The sequence below is a fragment of the Rhinolophus sinicus genome, chromosome X, assembly GCF_036562045.2.
Source record: "Rhinolophus sinicus isolate RSC01 chromosome X, ASM3656204v1, whole genome shotgun sequence".
Taxonomy (NCBI): Eukaryota; Metazoa; Chordata; class Mammalia; order Chiroptera; family Rhinolophidae; genus Rhinolophus; species Rhinolophus sinicus.
The window spans coordinates 85,264,203-85,281,993 of NC_133768.1; the positions used below are offsets into that span (position 1 = coordinate 85,264,203).

At 36.0% G+C, this 17,791-nt stretch overlaps 1 protein-coding gene across 5 annotated transcripts in view; it reads left to right on the forward strand.

The window, feature by feature from the left end:
* Positions 1-17,791, forward strand: part of GRIA3 (glutamate ionotropic receptor AMPA type subunit 3) — a 569,577-nt gene that overhangs the window by 516,756 nt on the left and 35,030 nt on the right. The gene's annotated exons all lie outside the window — the stretch shown is intronic.

Here is a 17,791-nt window from a genome sequence, read left to right on the forward strand (position 1 = left end):
ATTTTAACTATGTTCATTCTTCCAATCCATGAGCACGGAATGTCTTTCCATTACTTTGTGTCTTCTTCAATTTCTTTCAAAAATGTCTTATAGTTTTCAGCATATAGGTCTTTCACATCCTTGGTTAAGTTTATTCCTATGTATTTTATTCTTTTTGCTGCAATTGCAAAAGGAATTGTGTTTTGTATTTCCTTTCTGAGATTTCATCGTTAGTATATAGGAAAACAGTGGACTTTTGTGCGTTGATTTTGTAGCCAGCCACTTTACTGTATTCGTTGATTGTTTCTAGTAGCTTTTTGGTGGAGTCTTTAGGGTTTTCTATATATAGCATCATGTCATCTGCAAAGAGTGATAATTTAACTTCTTCATTCCCAATTTGGATGCCTTTTATTTCTTTGTCTGTTGAAGTCTGTTTCATCTGATATCATTATGGCTACACCTGATTTTCTCTGGGTACCATTTGCTAAAAAGATACATAGAAACAAATCACAATGAAAATACATCCTACCAAAATTTTTGGGATGCAGCCAAAGCAGTTTTAAGAGGGAAATTTATCTCAATACAGGACTATCTCAAGAAACAAGAAAAATCCCAAGTAAGTAACCTCATGTTACACCTTAAAGAACTAGAAAAAGAAGAACAAGTGAAACCCAAGTTCAGCAGAAGAAAGGAAATAACAAAAGTCAGAGCAGAGCTAAATGAAATAGAGAACAAAAAGACAATAGAAAAAATTAATGTGACAAAGAGCGGGTTCTTTGAAAAGATTAACAAAATTGGCAAACCCTTGGCTAGACACACTAAGATAAAAAGAGAGAAGACACTAGTTAACAAAATCAGAAATGAAAAAGGGGAAGTTATCACGGACACCACAGAAATACAAAGGATCTTCCAAGAATACTATGAAGGACAATATGCCACCAAATTCAATAACCTAGAAGAAATGGACAAGTTCTTAGAAACATATAACTGTCCTAGACTGAATCAGGAAGAGCTGGAAAGTCTACAAAGACTGATCAACAGTAACGAAATTCAATCAGTCATGCAAAACCTTCCCAAATGCAAAAGTCCAGGACCAGATGACTTCACTAGTGAATTCTACGGAACATTCAAAGAGGATCTAACACCTGTTCTCAAACTTTCCCAAAAAGTTGAAGAAGAGGTAATACATCCTAACTCATTTTATGAGGTCAATATTACCCTTATCCCAAAACCTGTTAAGGATAACACCAAAAAAGAAGGAGATTTCACACCAGTATCTCTGATGAATACAGATGCAAAAATCCTAAACAACTTCTAGCAGATCGAATACAACAATGCATTAAAAATATTATACGTCACGACCAAGTAGGGTTCATCCCAGGGGCAGAAGGATAGTTCAACATGTGCAAATCAATCATTGATACACCACATAAACAAAATAAAGGTCAAAAATCGTATGATTATATCAATAGATGCAGAAAAAGCATTTGATAAGATACGACATCCATTTATGATTAAAACACTTAATCAAATGGATATAGAAGGAAAATATCTTAACTTAATAAAGGCCATATATGACAATACCTCAGCTAATATAATAATTAATGGTGAAAACTGAAGCCCTTTGCTCTACGTTCAGGAACACAACAGGGATGTCCCCCATCACCACTGTTATTCAACGTAGTATGAGAAGTCCTAGCCAGAGCAATCAAGCAAGAGAAAGAAATAAAAGGCTTCTAAATCAGGAATGAAGAAGTTAAATTGTCACTCTTTGCAGATGACATGATTCTTTATATAGAAAGCTCTAAAGATTCCACCGAAAAGCTATTAGAAACAATAAATGAATACAATGAAGTTGCTGGCTACAAAATCAACATACAGAAATCCACTGCATTCCTATATACTAACAATGAAATTTCAGAAATAGAAATTTTAAAAATTCCTTTTGCAATTACAACAAAAAGGATACAATACTTAGGAATAAACTTAACAAAGAATGTGAATGACCTATGCACTGAAAAGTATAGACATTTTTAAAAGAACCTGAAGAAGACACAATGAAATGGAAAGACATTATGTGTTCATGGATTAGAAGAATCAACATAGTTAAAATGGCCATATCACCCAAAGCAATATACAGTTTTAATGCAATCCCTATCAAAATCCCAATGGCATTTTTTAAAGAAATAGAACAAAAAATCATCAAATTTGTATGGAATCACAAAAGACCCCGAATAGCCAAATCAATCTTAAGAAAAATGACTAAGGCTGGAGGTATCACACACCTTCACTTCAGCTTATACTACAGAGAGATAATAATAAAAACAACGTGGTATTGGAAGAAAAATAGACACACAGACCAATGGAATTGAATTGAGAACTCTCATAAATATAAATATAGTTTTCAACAAAGAAGCCAAAAACACACAATGGAGAAAAGATATCTTCTTCGATAAATGGTGTTGGGAAAATTGCAAATCCACATGCAAAAGAATGAAACTAGGCTATCTGTCACCATATACCAGAATTAACTCAAAATGGATCAAAGAACTTAAAAAGATCTGAAACAATAATCTGCATAGAAGAAAACATAGGTACTAAATTTATGGACCTTGGGTTCAAAGAGAATTTTTATGAATTTGACCTCAAAGGCAAGGGAAGTAAAAGCTAAAATAAATGAATGGGACTCTGCCAAACTAAAAAGCTTCTGCACAACAAAGAAACCATCAACAAAACAAAGAGGCAACCAACCCAATGGGAAATGATTTTTGCAAACAGCACTTCTTATAAGGAGCTAATATACATAATGTATAAGGAACACATACAACTCAACAACAAAAAGACAAACAGTCCAATTAAATAATGGGCATAGGACATGAACAGAAACTTCTCCCAACAAGACATGCAATTGGCCAAAAGATATATGAAAAACATGCTCAACTTCACTTGCTGTTAGGCAAATTCAAATCAAAACCCCAATGAGCTATCACCTCACACCTGTTAGAATGGCTATCATCAAAAAGACAAATAATAACAAGTGTTGGAGAGGCTGTGAAGAAAAAGGAACCTTCATACACTTGGTGGGAATGTAATTTGCTACAGCTGCTATGGAAAACAGTATGGAGGTTACTCAAAAAATTAAGAATAAAATTACCATATAACTCAGCAATTCCCCTTCTGGGTATCTGCCCAAAAAATCAGAAAATATTTATCCGTAAAGGTATATGTACTCCAATGTTCATTGCAGCATTACTTATTGTGGCCGAGACATGGAAACAACCAAAGTGTCCTTCAACAGATGATTGTATAAAGATGATGTAGTATACATGCACAATAAAATACCACTCTTCCATAAGAAAATATGAAATACTGCCATTTGCAATAACATGAATGAATCTTGAGATTATTATGCTAATTCTGAAATAAGCGACAAAAAGTTGAGAACCATATGACTTCACTCATATGTGGGATATAAAACTGAAAGCAACAAAGGAACAAGACAAACAATAAAGAACCAAAAACTCACAGACACAGACAACAGTTTGGTCGTTAACAGCGGGTGAAGGGGGAGGGGTTCAAATATATGTTCATGGAAGGAGAACTGACTCTGGGTGGTGAACACACAAAGCAATATATAGATGATGTATTATAGAAATGTACAGTTGAAACCTATATAATTTTACTAGCCATTGTCACCCCAATAAATTTAATTTTAAAAAGTTGACTACTGAGTCCGTTGATAACAAACCTAGTAGTCCATATTTATGTATTTTCATTCTCAAAATAAAGAGAAAAAATAACTTGTTGACTTCTGATTTAAAATGTATGACTTTCATATGAGTTAAAAGCAAGACATCTTGGCCTCCAATCTCACATTTCACGGAGGGAATAATAGAAATATGCTCCTAAGAAAATAAGAAAGAAAGAAACAGCATGCCCCTTGAAGTTACGCTAAAGTATATGCATTATTTCAAGCAGAATTTATGTGGACTTGGTCCAACTGTAGCATATGATTTACAATGATCTCTTAACCCACCTGGGAACAGTGTACTGTTTGCAAGCACCGACTCTGGAGCACACATAAGTGAGTTCCCAGCTCTACTACCTACTAGGTACTTAACTAGGCAAGTTACTTAACTTCTCTGTGACTATCTTTCAGCACTTTTTTTTCAATTATATTCAACATTCAATATTATTTTATATTAGTTACAGGTGTACAGCATAGTGGTTAGACATTTATATAATTTATGAAGTGATCCACCCAATGAGAATGGTACCCATCTGACACTATACATAATTATTACAATATTATTGACTATATTCCCTGTGATGTACTTACATCCCGATGACTATCTTGAAACTACCAATTTGTATTTCTAATTCCTTTCACCTTTTTCAACCAGCCCCCTAATGCCCCTCCAATCTGGTAACCATCAGTGTGTTCTCTGTATCTATGACTCTGTTTTTGTTTGGTGTTTTTGTTTGTTTGTTTGTTTGTTTTGTTCTTTAGATTCCAAATACAAATGCAATCATATGGTATTTGTCTTTCTCTGTTTGACATATTTCACTTAGCGTAATACCCTCTAGGCCCATCCATGTTTTTGCAGATGGCAAGATTTCATTCCTTTTTATGGATGAGTAATATTCCATTGTATATATGTACCACCTCTTCTTTATTCACCTATTGATGGACACTTCGGTTGCTTCCGTAGTTTGGCTATTGTAAATAGTGATGCAATGAACATAGGGGTGTATATATATTTTCAAAATAGTGCTTTGGATTTTTTTTGGATAAATACCCAGAAGTGGAATGGCTGGGTCATAAGATACTTCTATTTCAAGTTTTTGAAGACCCTCCAAACTGTTTTCCATAGTGGCTGCACCAATTTGCAATCCCATCAACAGTGCCTGAGGAGTCCCTTTTCACCACATCCTCGCTAGTACTTTTCTCTTTCTTTTTTTCTTCTTTCTTTTTCTTTCTCTCTCTCTCTCTCTCTCTCTCTCTCTCTCTCTCGTGAGCATCTGAAGTTTATTTTTTTAATGGTTTTCATTTATTTTTTTTTTTTTAAATTACACTTGAAGAACTTTATATTAGAATTTCTTTTAGGTTGAAATTAGATGGCATTTGATTTTAAAATATAGTATCATCCCTTTGCACTGGTTCCCTAGCAAGTAATTCGCCATTTTGAATAATGCTTTGTCATGGAAATTTTGGATACTAGATAGATGCTTTCTTTTAAATTAGTTTCAGTTGTACAAAGCAACATAATAGTTAGAAATTTGCACCCCTCACCAAGTGATATCCTCCCACAATCTACTACCCTCCTGACGTTGTATATTGCTGTTACAATACCATTGAGACTGTATTCCCTATGCTGTACTTTACTTCCTGTAAATATGTGTGTGTGTGTGTATGTATGTATATATATATATATATATATATATATATATATATATATATATATATATATATATATATATTTAATTATACTTGACATTCAATATTATTCTACTTCAGCTTCAGGTGTATAATGCAGTGAGCAGGCTACACAGTCTATGAAGTGATTCCCCTGACAAGTCCAGTACCCATCTGGCACCCTACGTAATCTTACAGTGTTGATTATATTCATCATACTCTATTTCCTATCCCTGTGACTACATTGTGACTACTAATTTGTACTTTCTAATCCCTTCACTTTCTCTCCTATCCCCACGCCTCCCATCTAGCAAACAATGGGATTTTTTCTGTATATCTCTGAGTCTACTTCTGTTTTGTTTGCTTGTTTATTCTGTTCTTTAGATTCCACATATAAATGAGATCATATAGTATTTGTCTTTCTCAGTCTCACTTATTTCACTTAGCATAATATTCTCTAGGCCCATCCATGTTGCTGCAAATGGTAAGATTTCATTCTTTTTTATGACCGAGTAATACTCCATTGTACATATGTACCACACTTTCTCTATCCAATGATCTATCAGTGGGCACTTGTTGCTTCTTGATTTATTGATCATAGCCATTCTGACAGGTGTGAGGTGATATCTCATAGTGGTTTTAATGTGCAGTTATCTGATGATTAGTGACATTGAGCATCTTTTCATATGTCTATTAGCCATTTGTATGTCCTCTTTGGAGAAATGTCTACTTACTCTGCCCATTTTTTATTTGGAATTTTTCTTTTTTTGCTGTTGAGTTGTATGAGTTCTTTATAAATTTTGCACATTAACTCCTTATCAGAGATATCATTGGCAAATATCTTCTCATTCAGTACATTGTTTTTTTGTTATGTTGATGGCATCCTTTGCTGTACAAACTCTTTTTAGTTTCATGTAGTCCCATTTGTTTATTTTTTCTTTTGTTTTCCTTACCCAAGGAGATATATCAGAAAAAAATATTATTAAGAGCAATGTCCAAGAGTTTACTGCCTGTTTTTGCTTCTCAGAGTTTTCTGGTTTCGGGTCTTACATTTAAGACTTTAACCAATTTTGAGTTTATGCTTGTATGTGGAGTATGAAGGTAGACCAGTTTCAATTGTTTGTATGTATCTGTCCAGTTTTCCCAACATCATTTATTAAATACACAGTCTATACCCCAATTGTATATATCTTCCTCCTTTGTCATAAGTTAAATGACCATGGATTTATATAGGCATGGATTTATTTCTGGGCTCTTAATTCTGTTCCATTGATCTATGTGTCTGTTTTTGTTTCAGTACCAAGCTGTGTAGATTATTAAAACCTTATAGTGTAGTTTGATATCAGTTAGCATGATTCCTCCATCTTTATTCTTCTTTCTCAAGATAATTGTGGCTATTCGGGGTTTTTTTTTTTTGTTCCATATAATTTTAGGATTGTTTGTTATTCTGTGAAAAATGCAATTAATATTTTGATAGGGATTGTATTGAATCTATAGATTCCTTTGGGTAATGTGGACATTTTAACGATGTTTATCTTCCTATCAATGAGCATGGTATATGATTCCATTTCCTTGGATCTTCTTCAGGGTCCTTTAGTTTTCCAAGTACAAGTCTTTTACCTCCTTGGTTAAATTTACTCCTAGATAATTTTTTGATGCAATTGTAAATGGGATTGTTTCCTTAATTTCTTTTTCTGAGAGTTCATTATTGATACATAAAAATGCAACTGATTTCCAAATATTAATTTTGAAACCTGCTACAATCCTGAGCTCATGTATCAGTTCTAATAATTTTGGTGGAATTTTTAGGGTTCTCTCTATATAGTGTCATGTCACCTGCAAATAATGACAATTTTACTTCCTCCTTCCCAATTTGGATGCCTTTTATTTCTTTTTCTTATCTGATTGCTGTGGCTAGAACTTCCAGTACTATGTTGAATAAAAGTGGTGAAAGTGGGCATCCTTGCGTTGTTTCTGATCCTAAGGGGAATGCTTTTAGCTGTTCTCCCATTGAGTATGAAGTTAGCTCTGGATTTGTTGTATATGTCCTTTATTATGTTGAGATATGTTCCCTCTATTCCCACTTTGCTGATAGTTTTTATCATAAATGGATATTGGATTTTGTCAAATGCTTCTTCTGCATCTATTGATATGACCATATGGTTTTTATTTTTCATTTTGTTTATGTGATGTATCATATTAATTGATTTGCGGGTATTGAACAAAACTTGCACACCAGTAATTAGTCCTACTTGATTGTGGTATATGATCATTTTAATGTATTGCTGAATTTGGTGTGCTAATATTTTGCTGAGGATTTTTGTATCTATGTTCATTAGGAATATTAGCCTATAGTTTTTCTATTTTTTTTTTATAATGTCTTTATCTTGTTTTTGGATCAGGGTAATTGTGGCCTTGTAAAATGAGCTTGGGACCCCTCCACATTCTTGAGTTTTTTGGAATATTTTGAGAAGAATATCTGTAAATTCTTCTTTGAATGTTTGGTGAAATTCAACTCTGTGGCCATGCGGTCCAGGACTTCTGTTTGGTGGGAACTTGCTGATTACTGTTTCAATTTCATTAGTAGTAATCAGTAGGTTCAGATTTTCTGTTTCTTCTGCATTCACCCTTTGAAGACTGTATATTTCTAGGAATTTATCCATTTCTTCCAGATTGTTTAATTTGTTGGCATATAGTTGCTCATGTTCTTCTGTATTCTTCATTTCGATTATTGTATTCTTTATTTCTGACTAGTTCTTTATTATGGTTTCTATGTCCTTTATTATTCTTATTGTCTCTTTGTTAAAATTCTCACTGAGTTCCTTGAGCTCATTATAACCTGTGCTTTTAATGCTGTCTCTAGTAGGTTGCTTGACTCCATTTCATTTAGTTTTTTTCTGGAGTTTCTCATGTTCTTTCCTTTGGGACATATCTCTTTGTTTCCTCATTCTAGCTGCCTCTCCGTTTTCATTTCTGTATATTAGATAGATCTCCTATGTCTCTCAGTCTTCATTCAGTGGCCTTATATAGCAGCTGCCCTGTGTGGTCCAGTGGTGCTGTCTCACTGATTCCTGCACCATGTGCTCCAGGAGTGTCTCTTGTGTGCCTTGTGTGTGCCCTCCTATTGTAGTTGAGCCTTCATTTCTCTTGCCACTTCAGTTGATGGGACTGAGTCTCAGGTTGAGTGGCTGTGAGGTTAAGTAATGTCCATAGCTCATGAACTGCTGTGTGTGGGTTGACCCCACATAGGGGGTTTGCCCCAATGGACTCATGTGCCTGTTGAGACCACTATTTATGTGCTGCTTATAGGGCTAATCAGGTAGTGCTCTGTTGACTGAAACTGGCCACTGGGTATGGTTTTTCTGGGGCCTCTTGGTAGGGGAACTTGAGCAGGCCAAGGTCAGCTGCTACCTGCGACTGACCCAGAACTACCTGGTAGGAGCTACATAGCTATCCCTGGTTGGTTTCTGTCTGTGCTGGACCTGCAGGCCAATGTGAGAGGCTATGCTGAGAATATATGGTGATGGAAGGAGAACTGACTCTGGGTGATGAACACACAATGGGATTTATAGATGATGTAATACAGAATTGTACACCTGAAATCTATGTAATTTTACTAACAATTGTAACCCCAATAAATTTAATAAAATTAAAAAACAAAAACAAAAAAAAACTGGCTGCCACCAATTTCAGGCCTGAGGCAGCTTAACAAAAGGCCCAGGGCACTCCACGGCCTAACTTCACCTAAAGGCTGCCCATAAGGCTCAGCTGCTGGAAGAGCCTCAAGCAGTATGCAAGTTGGGTGAAACGGTCCCAGGTAGTCACCAGGGTGGTATGAGAGTTCAACAGGCTAATGCAGATTCAGGTTTGGTGTCAGTGCTTAGCCTGGAGACCCTCACAAAAGTCTCAGAGCACACTGAGGCCAGCTGCCACCCACCTGAGGCCCAAATGCCCTGAGAGTTGTCCCAGAAAGACTGCAGCATGAGTTTGGGATGGTTGCCTACCATGGAATATGCCTCCAGTGGTACTCGAGACAAGGCTCGCTGTTTACTGCTGTGTTTCTGTACTTTTTAAATGATAATAATATGTATTTTGTAGAGTTGTATTACATGACTTAACACATGTAAAACACCTAAAACAGAGACTGAAACAAAATATGGGCTCAATCAAAAGTTAATTAGTATTGTTTTGCCAACTTAATTGTGGCTCCATGACAGCCTATATAGCTGGGTTTCTCAAACATGGCACTACTGACATTTGGGGCCAGATCATTGTTGGTTGCAAAGGTGTCCTATGCATTGTAGAATGTCTAGTAGCATCCCCACGTCTCTTCATTAGACACAGTAGCACTCCTCTCCCCAAGTTATGGCAATAAAATATTGTCTCCAGTTGTTGCCAGATGTCTCCTAGGAGGCAAAATCATTGCTGATTGAGAGTCACAGGGGTAGAGGATACTGTGTCCCTTCTTCTATTCCCCAGAATAGAGCAATAGTACCTTACAACCATTTTCTCCAAGAATTTATTGACTCTGGCTTTCAAATTCATAGAGCCACTGATGTTACTTTCTACCCATTGGAATATTCTTAGTCTAACTTGGCAAGAGAAGCAGAAGACCAATTGGAATATTAATCTGACTTTGCATGTCAAGGAGAGACACCAGAAAGGTCACTGGGAACTTATTTCGGTTGTCGCCTGCACCTTTAGAAAGGAGACATCAGAAATAGTACTCCTTGAGGTAGGAGGAAACCTGTCACTGAACTTCAGAGCAAAGTGTGAGAATGTTGGGCAAAGACATTTGGAGTAAGTACTTGATGTTTGAGAGCAAAACTCAATGTCTAGGCAAAAGGCAACTTCCAACTCCAATGAAGTTATAAAAACACAGCCCCCAAAATAATTCAGCCTGGATCATAACACACCAATAGAAAAACTAAGAATAGAAGCCACGATTTCTTTACCCTTCTTCCCCCTGCTCTCACCAATACACAATCACACGGCAGTCGCTGATTCTCTGAGGCAAAAGGAAAGTGACAAGTAGTACTTGTCTGAACATTTAGGAATTTGCGATCCTAAATGAAGCAAAAAAAGACTATGGGATTAATGCTTTGGTCATGATTTGAAATAAAATCATTTCCTGTGTGCTTTGCTTCAAATCAAATGAAAATCTTTTTTTTAAAAAATTGTAAAATTTAAGGATTTCTTTTTCCAAATTCACCTCATGAGAGCTAGTTATTTCTTTAAAGCAGATTTGGAAGAAAAACATGTCAGATGCATTTGGCAAACTATATGTGCTCTTCCTCTTTTGCTCCAATTTGCTCTGATCCCATCACATGGTAAAGTATGAATAAGAGGGGCCTGTTACAGGGTTACAGCGTATAACAAAAACATTCACTTACTCAAGTCTTTAGTGGGAAGGGATTGGGGTTAATTTACAATTTACCCATGTTAAAAATAAAAATAAAATAAAATCAAAGTCAAACTTGAGCAAGAACTAAAGAATGTGTGTTCTTTTTTGAAGGTGAGTTGGTCTCTTTCACCAAAAAGAAAATTGTCAATGTTAGAGCTAAATAGACTGGGTTTGTAATGAGGAAAAAAAATCTGTCTGTAACCTTAAATTCAGCAAACTTGGATGAGGTCTCAGTTTTCTTCTTCATTAGCTGTGTGATCTGGGGCAAGTTATTGAGCCAGCGGCAATCTCTAAGTTTCTATATAGGAAGCCCTTCAGGGTGGCATTTTGTTTGGGATTTATCCCGAGACATGGTTGCATGGCAAACACACTTTTTTCGAGACTTGTTTGTGGTGACTTTGGGGTGGATTAATGGAAATGAGTGGGTAAACTAAAGCCCATTGTGGCACCTCTTGGCATTGCCTCTGTGCTTACTCTCTTTCACCCTTGATTCCCTCATATATAAAATGGACATTCATTCTTTCATTCAACAAATATTTATTGAGCACCTAGGTGCCAGACAGTGTTCTAGGTGCTAGGGATTAAGCAGTGAACAAACAATACCTGCTGCTCCTACCTCACAGGGTTGCTATATGGTTTAAATGAGATGGTGTGTGTAATATCACCTTGGCAACCAAAAAACCTTATGCAAATATAAGGTTTAAAGAAATCCAACTATCCCTTGCTTCTGGTAGTGACAAATCTAAGTCCTCTCTGAGTGGGAAAGGGGAATACTTGAAAGGTTCTATGACAAGCAAAATACTCTTGCCACAAAAATCTCCTCTTTACAGGCCTAACTTGGGTGGGGGTGGGAGATGAGGGTAAGGGGGATCGAATATATGGTGATGGAAGGAGAACTGACTCTGGGTGATGAACACACAATGGGATTTATAGATGATGTAATACAGAATTGTACACCTGAAATCTATGTAATTTTACTAACAATTGTCACCCCAATAAATTTAATAAAATAAAATTTAAAAAAAAAAAAGATTTTCTATAGACCTGAGACATAACCATGTTGAAGAACTTGATAATTGTCACATTCCTCCATACCTTGCTCTTACCCTTCCCACCCCACTAGAATATAAAAGTACCTTGTCCTTTTCCAATGCCATGAAACATTGGGAAAGGCAAAGAAGAGAGGGAAGAAAAAAGGATAGGTTAGGAGATCTCTCAAGTAATTGCATCTCCAGCTTCCTTTCCTTCCCTTCCAGTATCTTGCCTTATAAGTCTCGCCTGTCCATATCCTAGTATTTGAGAAAGTCAATGAGGCAACATTTTCTCCTGAACATTAGAGAGGGCACAGGAAGCATACAGGGGATCTGTAAGTGCTCAGTTCAGGCAAACAGAGGCCCAAAGCCACCTTTTTGAATTTGTACCAGCTAGCAATGCCACCTGAACCTTTATTAAAAACAGAAAGTTCATAGGGGGCTAAATAATTCTGAAGAAAAAGCAGATTATAATTTTTAATGATATTCCCTTAAAGGTACAAGCCACAGAAGAAATTGACCAATTTTTTGGGCAATAAATAGTCCACAATAAAATTAGAGAAGGCAAAAATGAGTGAGAGGAAGGCATTTTTGTTAGAAACTCTTGCCATTCCCTCCCACCCCCTTTTTTAGTGTCCTGTTCATGGGCTGGCCTTCTCTACCCCTAAAAGGCACCTTTTACAATACCAAGAAACCCATTCTCTTTTCTGGAACATGAGTCCTTTATTTAAATAAAAATGACCCCTTGCTCAAGTGTTACAGAAGCCCTTATAATATCAATGAATATATCCATGAGAATCAAGACCACTGGTGTCATAAAAATGGATTTCTGGGAGAGGAAGACAGTGAAATCAGGGGAGAGGAATAGAGGCTGAGAACCCAAAGTCTTATCTATCCTGTCTTTGACATGTCTATACAAGGCTAGTCTTGTATACACAGTGATGGAAATGGGCAATATAGATATGATGACAACAGTGGCCAAAAAATAAATAAATACATGAAGCTAGACCATTCCTCTTTGAGGAACAGTGGAGTACAAAGTACCAAAACCATCTTTCCCTAAACTTTCCTTCATTCTGTCCTCTCAAATTAATCACTTGGAACACATTTCAAATATTTGGGGCATAGAGATATCATAAACACCAATATTCTCTTTGCAAATTATGTAATACTTTGTCTGCAATATGACAGTAAATTAATACCATAAGTGAATTAGCAGATTATGCCTCTGTTGACAATTATGCTTCCAATTTATTGGTCTGTTTTGTTAATGCAGTTAATTCTTGACTATCAACATATCTAAACATGCTTGTTGAAGCCTGTCAAAGTGAAAAATTGTGCTCATGTCCAGATCATGAGAAGAGATGGTCTCATTGTCCTTTGTTCTTGTGCCACTATTTTGAGCATATTGTGGTCAATTCTGGGTCCACATTTTAGGAGGGACTTTAAAATTTGTTTTAATATCTAGAAGATGGTGACCAAAAGGGGAGGAGGATGATTGGAATTCATGTCATACAAGTAACAGATGAAGGCCCTTAAAAGGCTTAGCCTACAAAAGAGATAATAAACAGGTGACATGGTAGTGGTACTCTTCAGGCTGTACATCATGTGGAAAAGACAGCATATTTATTTGGTATCACTTCAGAGGGTAGAATTAAGACCAGGGTGTAGAACTATTTTTTAACATTAATTCATTCCATAGATACATAGTGTGAGTTTTCTACATGCCAGGCATTATGCTAGACACTGTGAATGCACAGACAAAAAAAAAGAAATAATGTCTACTCTCAAGAAATTCAGATTCCACTGGGGATGATCATTACAAAACAATATAATCAGTGCTATCTACAGTGGAGAAATGGAAGCAGAGAGGAAAGACTGATCAATTCAAGCAAAAGGGAGAAGTAGGATTGGAAGGCAGAGAGACTCTCATTAAGGATATCAGGCCAACAGAAAGAATTTTCTATCAACTTGAACTGTCCCACCTTGGAGTAAGCTTCCTCCTGAGCCTCTTCTGAGCTAGGAAGTGCCTCACCACTACAGGCATTTGATCAGAGAAGCTATCGCCGCATTGGGTATGTGGCTGAACCAGATGGTTTTTAAGGTTTCATCTATCTCTAAACATCTATTAATTCTTGTAACTCCAACTGGATGTTCTATTGACCAAGTTGATATTCTATTTTAACTCTTAGGGAAGCAGAAAATTTAATTACCAGGTCTCCCCAATAGCAGTGTTTTGGTTAATGAGGATTTTAATGTATGAACCTCAACTGAACTACAAGACATAATTGAAAAGGAAAATTTGCTATCCTATCTATTTTTTCCTTCACCAACAAGATTTTTAAAATCCAAGTCAAATGATAATGATTTTTGTTGATGGCAGACAGTAGGGATATGTCTGGAGACCGAAATGTGTGAATAATATTTGTGCATATGATTTCCTCTATAAAATGAAGTAATGATTCTCTGAATATGGGACTGAAGTAATTTATAATGCAAATTCTGCCACTAAAATAAATTGTGCTTTCTGTATTATAAAAATTTGTAACGGTTTTCAGCACTTCCTGTGTGTCAGGCACTGTTCTAAATGAGATACATGTATTAATTCATGTAATTTTTCACAATAAACCTTTGAAGTAATCACTTTCAAAAAATCATGCCATCTTACAAATGAAAAAATTGGGAAACATAAGGGATAGATAATTTATGGACCTAGCAAGTGGAATTTAAACCCAAGCAGCGTGACTACACATTCTCAACCACTGTACTATACAGTTACCTTGTACTACCTAGGTCTGCATAGGAATATTTTCATGTATAGTGATGAGGAGTGACCAACATTATTGCAAAGAGATACAATATCTGGGTGGTGGGCTGAGTGCACTCACCAATAACTTGCTTCCAAGCACCAGCCTCACTGGGCCTGATTCAAATTTTTACCCAAAGAAACGCCAAATTTCTCCATCATCCCTCAGGTGGTCTCCCTAATGAGACAAGTGTCCATCGGATACCCTACAAAATCTTTACAACATTATTGATTACATTCCCCAAATTGACTTTCATATCCCTGTGGCCATCTTGTGGTTACCGACTGTGCTTTCTAATCCCTTCACCTTCCCCCTTATCCCCACCCCACCCCATATAGCAACCCTCAGTTTTTCCTGTATATCTCTGACACTGTTTCTGATTAGTTCATTCATTTATCCTTTTCTTTAGATTACACACATAAGTGAGATCACATGGTATTTGTCTTTCTCCGTCTGAGTTATTTCACTTAGCATACTGTTCTCTAGGTCCATCCATATCTTTGCAAATGGAAAGATTTCATTCTTCTTTATGGCTGCATAATACTCCATTGTATAAATGTACCACAGTTTCTTAATCCAGTTGAATACCGATGGGCATTTTGGTTGTTTCCATGTCTTCACTATTGTGTATAGTGCTGCAATAAACATAGGGGTGCATAAATTTTTTGAATTAGAGTTTTGGATTTCTCTAGATAGATACCAAGGAGTGGAATTGCTGGATCATAAGGTAGTTCCATTTTCACTTTTCTGGGATACCTCCATACTGTTTTCCATAGTGGCTGCACCAATCTGCATCCCACCAAAAGTACGCAAGAGTTCCCTTTTCACCACATCCTCACGAGCACTTGTTTGTTGATTTATTGATGATAACCATTTTGACTGGGCTGAGGTTGTATCTCATTGTGGTTTTATTTGCAGTTCTCTAATGATTAGTGAGGTTGAGCATTTTTTCATATGTCTGTTTGCCATCTGTATGGCCTTTTTAGAAAAACGTCTCTTCGTGCCCTCTGCCCATATTTCAATTGGGTTGTTTCTTTTTTTGGAGTTGAGTTGAGTGAGTTTTTTATAAATTTGGGATAGTAACCACTTATCGGATATTTCATTGGCAAATATTTTCTCCCATTCAGTAGGATCCCTTTTTGTTTTATTGATGGTTTCCTTTGCTGTGAAAAAACTTTTTAGTTTGATGTAATCCCACATGTTTATTTTTTCTCTTACTTCCCTTGCCCGAGGGAATATATCAGTAAAGATCTTACCCCGGGTAATGTCTGTAAAGTACTTTTCTATATTTTCTTCCAGGAGTTTTATGGTTTCAGATCTTACATTTAAGTCTTTAATCCATTTTGAATTCATTCTTTTATATGGTGTAAGGAGGTGGTCCAGCTTCATTTTTTTTCGTGTATCTGTCCAGGTTTCCCAGCACCATTTATTGAACAGACTGTCTTTACCCCACCGTAAATTCTTGCTTCCATTGTCGTAAATTAAATGACCACATAGGGAAGGATTTATTACTGGGCTCTCTGTTCGGTTCCATTGATCTCTGTGTCTGTTTCTATGCCAGTACCATGCTGTTTTTATTACTGTAGCCTTGTAGTATAATTTGATGTCAGGTATCATTATACTTCCCACTTTGTTCTTATTTCTCAAGATCACCAAGGCTATCTGGGGTATTTTATGGTTCCACGTAAATTTTAGGATTACATGTTCTATTTCTGTGAAAAATATCCTTGGAAGTTTGATAGGAATTGCATTGAATCTGTATATTGCCTTAAGCAGTATGGACATTTTAAGGATATTAATTCTTCCTATCCATGAACGTGGTATGTGTTTCCATCTATTTGTATCTTCTTTAATTTCTCTCTTCAGTGTCTTATAATTTTCTGAGTACAGATCTTTTACTTCTTTGGTTAAATTTATTCCCAGGTATTTTATAGTCTTTGAAGCAATTGTAAATGGGATTGTTTTCTTAATTTCTCCTTCTGATATTTTATTATTGGTATATACAAATGCAACTGATTTCTGAATATTAATTTTGTATCCTGCTACTTTACTAAATTCATTTATCAGTTCTAATAGTTTTTGGTGGAGTCTTTAGGGTTCTCTATAATATCATGTCATCTGCATATAATGACAATTTTACTTCCGCCTTACCAATTTGGATGCCTTTTGTTACTTTTTCTTGTCTGATTGCTGTGGCTAGAACTTCCAGCACTATGTTGAATAGAAGTGGAGAAAGTGGGCAACCTTGCCTTGTTCCTGCTCTTAAGGAGAATGGTTTTAGCTTTTCCCTGTTGATTATGATGTTAACTGTGGGTTTTTCATACATTGCCTTTACTATGGTTAGATATGGTCCCTCTATTCCCACTTTCTTTAGAGATTTTATCATAAATGGCTGCTGGATTTTGTCAAATCCTTTTTCTGCATCTATTGATATGATCATATGATTTTTATTTTTGATTTTGTTAATGTGGTGTATCACATTAATTGATTTGCGGATGTTGAACCACCCTTGCATACCAGGAATGAATCTCACTTGATCATGATGTATGATTTTTTTTAATGTATTGCTGAATTCTGTTTGGTAATATTTTGTTGAGGATTTTTGCATCTATGTTCATAAGGGATATCGGCCTGTAGTTTTCTGATTTTGTAATGTCTTTGTCTGATTTTGGGATCAGGGTGATAGTGGTCACGTAAAAAGTGTTTGGGGGGGCTTCCCTCCTTCTGGATTTTTTTGGAATAGCTTGAGGATAATAGGTGATAATTCTTTTTTGAATGTTTTGTAAAATTCACCTGCAAAGCCACCTGGTCCAGGTCTTTTGTTTGTTGGAATCCTGTTGATTACTGATTCAATTTCCCTGTTGCTCATCAGTCTATTCAAGTTTTCCGTCTCTTCTTGAGTTAACCTTGGAAGGGTGTATGCTTCTAGAAAAATGTCCATTTCTTCCAGATTATCTAACTTGTTGGCATATAGTTGCTCATAGTAATTTCTTAATTATTTTTGTATTTCTGTGGTGTCTGTTGTCACTTCCCCTCTTTCATTTCTGATTTTATTAATTTGGTTCCTCTCTCTTTTTTTTTTTTTTTTTTTTGTTGTTGAGTCTGTCTAAAGGTTTGTCAATTTTCTTTATCTTCTCTAAAAACTAGCTCTTGG